General features: G+C 33.1%; 1 pseudogene; it reads left to right on the top strand.

The window, feature by feature from the left end:
* The first annotated feature begins 233 nt into the window (after positions 1–233).
* On the top strand, positions 234–4828 carry LOC113518560 (NADH dehydrogenase [ubiquinone] flavoprotein 2, mitochondrial-like; annotated as a pseudogene).
* The last annotated feature ends 2911 nt before the right edge of the window (positions 4829–7739 follow it).

Below are 7739 nucleotides of genomic sequence, written 5' to 3' on the forward strand. Positions count from 1 at the left end.
TATGAAATGTATTTTTAAGGCTGTCGCCGTAGACCCAGGAGTATCTTCTCCGGACCAATAGTCAACAAAGAAGTGAGAGTGTATTTGGACAAGCCAAAAACCCAAAAACTTTCATTCTTCAAGTAAGGGGTAAAGAGGTTTCTTCAGGATCGGCAACGCGCGCGGTATGTCGCTGGTATTGCAGGCATTCATAGGCGACCCGTCGGAGATGTGGTGAGTGCGAAAGCGAACTCATGTCTCCAACATATGGCACCTCGAGGGTATATCATCTGGTTTTTGGGGACTGTGTTTCTGGTTTTTGGGGACTGTGTTCCTCTCACAAGGTGTATGGGTCTGCATAAAGCATTTTCCAGACGTAAAAAAAAAGGCATTCGTAGGCTACGGTAACCGCTTAACTTCAGATGGGCCGTATGCTTGTTTGTTACCTCAGTGTTATATAAAAAAGAAATCAAATATCGTTCAAAACTGTGCATTCATGTTTTAATGTGAATTGTCAAAAGCAGTTGTTGCTCACTTATATACATTTGTTTACGCGTCGACACATTATAAGCAAGCTCAGCTTTAATATGTGAGGAAACCGCAAATTGTAATTGTTTTGATCTTTCACGTTTAACTGATGAGCGTACCATATATTATGAAATGTGACTTGTGAGTCTATTTAGTCCACACACATGTTGCAATGATAGTATTATTTACTGAGTAACTCTCAACCAGTCATAAGACCAGTTTGATAATTAGCAGTCACTGCAGCTCCTGTAAATAAAAAAGTCAACGCTGCCACATTTTGCTGTTCAAACAGAAGTTCAGCTTGAAAGCCGAAATTGGTGAATCAGCTGCAACCTATGCCAACGACTTTAAAGTCTTTCTCAGATAAATATATATATATAAACTGTGGGTGATTTGCCGTGATATGGACTATCATATATTATATGTATACTATGGGGGATTTAATTTAACATGAATTGAGGAACCATAGTAATAAGATATTTATACTTCAACGCGTTAATATTAATTCAGTAAATAAAAATATGCAATGAAAATAGTATTTGCTTGTGAATCTTTAATCAAATCAAATGTTTTCAGGTGCAGAACTTCCTCAGAAGAATAGCTATGTCAACGCGTTTGTCCACTGAGGAACTAAACGTTCACAGAGATAATAATGATAATAATGCAAACACGCCTTTTGACTCTACCGAAGTTACCATGATAGTATGTTGTTGTTACTATACAAACCTAGACTGATACTTTCTACTATTTCACATTGATATAATAATATGAGTATTTAAGATTATTTTCACGTGAGGCTTGACTCCATAGAAAAAACGTAGATGCATGTAAAAGCTCTACTCATTTTGAGATATGCACCAGATAATTTTGAGTTAACCACAATTCATTCTCACCCCCTTCCCTCCTCTTTTAAATGCGCCAATGCTATTTATTCCCTATAAAATAACATTAAAATAGCAGGAACAAAAATTGCAAGAAACAAGATTATACAGAGAAAACAAATGGAGGCCTTATCATTAAAAATTACCTCTTTCTTTATTTCTCTGCAACCTTTGAATGGAGAGAAATATTCATAAGAAAAATATAAATATATACATATATAATGTATTATATATAGAATAAAAGACTACATATAATGTAAAGCAATGTAAAAAGAATTCTAACTTTTAGAGGTGAATTTTTGTGAAACAAAATTTTGAAAAAATACAAAAGATTTTATGTCCCACCAATACTGTTTGCAGAAAATTGCAGCACTAATCCAGAACTACCCTGTGGGTGCACAAAGAGCCGCCATTCGGGCCTGTTTAGATATAGTACAACGTCAAATTGGATGGATCCCAATATCTGTTATGCACAAAGTTGCTGCAATTCTAGGCATGCCTAGAATGAGAGTTTACGAATCGGCTACATTTTATACGATGAACAAGAGTTATTTGAAAATAGTGAATATGCCTATTTGAGAATTTTATGTAATTAAAATATTATTAAATATTTTCCGGTAATTTGTTTCGGTAACATTTGCATCCACATCTCTCTGCTACCAGATTTATTGCCTGACATTATTTTCTCAATGGTGTAACTGGGAAGACAGTCAGTCCAAATAGCAGAGAAATTTGTTGGAAAATATAATAAATTGTTTAACTTATTTATAATTAAGGGGTTTTGGGGGAAAGAGATTGTTGCTAATGAGGTCTAACTGTCCCGTTGCTAGACCTCCATACGGGGTTCTCCGGGAAACCGTCGTGGTAAATTCTAGTTGAATTCGTTATAATAGGCCAACTAATCTGTATTCATTCATACCTATTATCCCTTACTAGTGCTCCACCAATGTATACGGATAGCACAAGCCGGGTTACCATTCCATTTTGGTCCATAAAGAAATATTAATAGGTATGATATTGACAATTATTTAAAAATTGTACTTCGTTCCACTATCTTGTCTTTTAGTCAACACAAACGATGAATATTTAATTCGTGAGATTTTGAGTCTCATTCTTATTTATACTTTCTTAGACATGTCGGACTCGCGATAAGAAATTCTTATAGATTTTTACCTTTTTGTACTTGTATTAACAGCTCTGTGATTATTTTTAGTTGTTTTCCATTAAAAACAACAAAAAATATTATATTATATCAATTGTATGTATAATTTTATCTACTAAATTTTTTACCCCTCAGTGTAAAACGAAACATGAAACATTCTCAGTAGGTATGCGGCCTGTACGTTAAATGCGCGTATTTATTCGGGGAAGAGCACGCGCGCCACGACGATTCCTCGTAAATGTTTTTGTCATAATGAAAATTAGCTTTTGTAAGACTTTTTAATGACATTCTACATTTTCATTTATCCCACAATAGACAGGCGTGTGACATTCTGAAATATAACTTATAGTTTGCATTAATAAACAGTACGAATACAGTAAAAGTACCCTTACTAATCAGTATTGAAATAGATGTTGTTACGCAATAAAAAATATGCGATAAAAATACCATGGATCAATTCCATCCATTCAGTTCCTCCATTCAGAAAAGCGTTCAGAATAAATTTGTTTTACGCAGCTACACTATTTCTCTTCCTTCGCTTCTATATCTTTTTAATTCCGCCTAAATGCTTGATTCGTTAAAGGCACATTCTAAATTTCTTTTGGAATACTCCTGTGATCTTGTTTTTATAAAAGAAAAAGCTTGTTTTATGTTGATATTTCTTTGACGTACCTTTTGGACCTTTAAGAGTCTATATACGGCTTGAGTTCGAATATAAAATGAAAGACTAATGCGAAAATTCATATTTCCAAATATTACAGTACAAATATTAATTTTTAAATATATAGTATTCATCCTAAGTAAGTCCTATTAAATATAAGTGTTTATTAGGTACTTAATTATACTTTTATAGTTGGACAAATTTTAATGAAATTTATGTTTATTATTGTATTGTTGTTTTATTTAGCAAGAAATTCCCCGACCAAATAAAACAATAATATTTTGGAGTATTTTTTATTTATGGTTATTTTTTAATGGAAATTTTATAAACTTACTCTGTTTATCGTTTTTAACACTTGTTTCGTTTTTTTTTTTCAAAAGTCCTCTTCAAGATAAGTACGGTCGCATGTACTTAATATTTAATAGATATTTACTCCAGAGAGTATTTTACAGTAATTTATATTTTAGACGTTTACAACGTAAATACAATGTGACAGTATGTATAACGACTCCATGTATGCTGCAAGGGTCGGATGTCATACTTCGTGCTGTCAAAGAGGCAACTTGCTGCTGTGCTGGGAGTCTCTCTGCGGATGGAGCGTTTGAAGTTGACACGGTCGAATGCTAGGGACTTGTGTCAATGCACCCGTATTTGTTGATAACGATATTGAGTAATTATAATCAACATACTTCCATATGCATAATATAATATTTACTATATTTAAAGTAGATATATATAAAAATACGTTATATACATTATAAAATTATTTAACATTAAGTTGTTTAGTAGTCTTTAATTGCATCTCTGTAGTGCTGTAAAGTCACTATCTGAGGCTAAAAAACACTTTTCAGGTATAGGGAAATTTGGTAGAAAATATCTTTTTTTCACAAACTAATCTACATGTCTATATTTCGGCATAATGAGTAAACCGCATGATAGTATATGCACACGGCATTGAAATTACTGAATCTGGATTATGCCTACACGGAACGGTAATACAAAAGGGATTCTACGCGGTCGCTGTATATGGTCCAGCAGCTATTATTTACCTTTCGATGTTCACAGGTTCGATTCCTGCACAATACATAATATTTATGAGTATGTCTGTTTGTATATATAATATGTATTTTAAGAAAAGTAAGTATATCTAATAGCTGTCTACTGCTCGTACTACAAGTTCTACTTAGTTTGAGACTAGATGGCGCTGAGTAGTCCAGGGATATTTATTTATATTTTAGGTATTTTTTATGTTTATAACCGACGTTTACTTTCTATTAGGTGGGTTATTGGTTTGTTATTTAGAATCGTATGAAAAAGGCAATGAATTACTCTTAAAAATCTAAGTTTTTTATCGACTGTATCACTTATAATAGAAAAGCTTTAATATTAACTAGGCGTCAACATTTTCTGTTTCAATAACATAAATATAATAAACAGTGGCATCTATTTATTACATTTATGTTGACTATAAGCAAAGCAATATAGACTCACGATCTGCAGGAGGATGTGAATGTGTGTGACGTTCATAATATTACTCAAACCCTTAAATATGGAGGTATATTTCCCCAGGCTTATTTCAAAAATTTCCTTGGAGAGTCTCTCGCCTCTGATTTTTGATGGAGTTCTAATAGATTATAAAAAAAAAGTAAAAAATCTTGGCATTATCTTTGACAGTACTTTATCGTGGTCTCCGCAAATTTCAGAGGTTAGCAAAAAAATTTTTGCTGTTACTAGCGCCTTGAATAGATTACGCAATTTCCTTTCTGTTACCACCAAAATTGCGCTTGCACACTCCTTACTCCTGCCCATTCTTGACTATGCCGACTCCTGTTATTTAGACCTTACTGAAGAGCAATTAAACAAGCTTGAGCGTCTTCAAAATTTATGTATTCGCTTCATATTTGGTCTTCGCAAGTATGATCACATTTCTCAATTTCGTACTCAACTCAAGTGGCTCCCTATCCGTTTTCGTCGTAATTTACATATCCTATCTCTCCTTTACGCGATTCTTTTTAACCCCATTGTTCCTGATTATCTTAAAGACCGATTTGTGTTTCTTAGTGAGGCCAATGGCCAAACTTCACGCAGTGTCAATAATCTCCGTCTCAAATTTCCAACTCACTCCACTTCCTTTTATTCCAATTCCTTTACTGTACAGGCAGTTCGTCTGTGGAACTCACTACCTACCTCTATACGGTGCGCTCAATCTCTCGCTAGTTTCAAAACCTCTGTTAAAGCCCATTATCTCTCCCTTTAAGTAACTATTTTTTCCCATGTTCTATCTTCATCTTCCAGTGTCACTCTCTCCTGTTGTATGTGTACTTTTAAGTTTGTGTATGTTTATGTATGTATTTGTTTATGTATATATATGTATATACATGTATATGTATATATCTTTGTATATATTTGTTTATATATAATTAGTACTAATATAATAGTGCGCCATCTACCCTTTATTTTTCTTTGTTTTCTCAATGTTCTCTACCCAAAGGTTGTCTGGAAGAGATTGCTTAGCGATAAGACCGCCTTTTGTATCATTTCTTATTACAGTTAAATGTGTTTACTATTCTATAAATGGTGCAATAAAGTGTACATAAATATATTGCCTCCGGGTCCCCAGTAAGTAATGTATTACTACGATGTATTATTAATTCAGTAAATATATACAAATATAAAAAAACCTCTCCATAAACCCCTTCCTTTCCTGTGGTTGTCATAAAAGGCGACTAGGAGAACTTAATAGGAGAGACGAACAGTAGAGTCCTTATTGAAACATTACCAAAAGCCTAACTGTAGTTGCCAATCCGCTTTCCAAGCATTGCAATTACTGGTAAAACCATCCTTATGGGGTAGGTTCAGCATTGGACAGTTGACGGCTGATATAATGATGATACAAACATAAAATTGACTCTGCCAAAAAATCAACGACTTCAATAGTGTTAAAATTAATAACGACTGGTAGTCTAACTAGTAAAGGTAGCTAATATACGAAAATATTTGCCATTTCCTATAAGTTGATTTCGATATACGAAAAGATGAAAAATACTATGAAATTATAAAGATTTTTTTTTTGTTTTTTAGCTATGGAATAGTAAAAAGAGACGTAAGAAATTATATTAATAAAATTTTAGGAATGGACTGTATGCCACTGTACCTTTTTTTTTTTCGTATGGAAAATCTTCGGAAAGACCGTCGCCCATCTGCCGGAGGGAGGGCAGCTGGGATGTATGGGATGTCGCTGTATCTAAATGTGAATTGATAAGCTTACTCGAGTGTCCATCGCCACCTGGTTTTGGTCTGCAACCAGAGTTATGCAAGTAAATTGAGTAATTAATATTATATGTTAATAATGTAAAAATATGTTACATATATTTGTAACATAATGATATGTAATCATTATGTTACACATATATTACTATTATTATTTTTTTAAATAATACGAGTATGCTCATATGTTACTTGTATACTTCAACTCGATATAGTTGGAATCGGAGCACTGGGGGCGAAGGGATCAGCGAGATAGATCTGTGGAGAAAAAATAATATATGTTGTTTATTATATTACATTATTGTATCTAACAAATTTTTCAATAAAATACAAAGAAAAATTCGAAGAAATTTAATAGATATAATTGTATTTGAAAATTAAAAAAGCAAGAATCCTACATGTAGTAATAAGTAGTATTCATATGCTATGATCTAGTTATGATATATAAAATTACATATTCAAATACTAACTAAAACATTATTTGCTTCATAGCACAGATTTTGCCTTTCTTTCAGGCAAAATCTGTGCCACCATTAGGTAATAATATACCTATTCTATTATTAACCCATGATATCCCATTACTGAGTAAAGGTCTCCCACAACTCCTTCCAAAACTTCCTGTTCTACGCTACTTCAAACCATGCGTTCAAGTAAACGCGCTAACGGTTCCTGGGCTGGCCTCGACGACACTGTCCACTAGTAGGCGCTCACTAAGTGGAGATCTTTGCTCACCTATCTGAACCCATACGGCTACTGTGAGTAACATATTTATACTACATAATTTCTCATTCTTCATTACAAAGTATTTGGAAAGTTATAAATTTCAAAGAATTGTATTTTCTTTATAAGCACTCTCGTTACAATTGCTATGCAATTTATGAAGAACGTGACTCTTTTGTTCTTTATAATATTTTATATAATGAAATATCTGTTGGGATTGTTTCCACGGTACAAATATTCAACATCTTTTTCCTGTGAATGCGCTTAATTAAGAGTCTGGTACGTGGTACGATTTATTTATTTTTCAATCGACTTTAAAAAAGGAAGAGGTTCTTAATTCAGTTGTATTTTTTTTTTTTTGTTATTTACAAACCGATTTGAAAAATTCTTTTTTAATATGAATGAATTGAGTCTTGAATTGGCTGCCAATTCGAAGGCGTCGAGACTTTCATATAATGTTGTTTTTGTATTCCGTTCTTTATAACCCTTCTTTTCCCACTCATCTTCGTGAACGTTTTGATTTTCTAGTTCCCCATGACGT

The sequence above is a fragment of the Galleria mellonella genome, unplaced genomic scaffold (assembly GCF_026898425.1).
Source record: "Galleria mellonella isolate WM207_F2 unplaced genomic scaffold, CSIRO_AGI_GalMel_v1 utg132, whole genome shotgun sequence".
NCBI classification, from domain to species: Eukaryota; Metazoa; Arthropoda; class Insecta; order Lepidoptera; family Pyralidae; genus Galleria; species Galleria mellonella.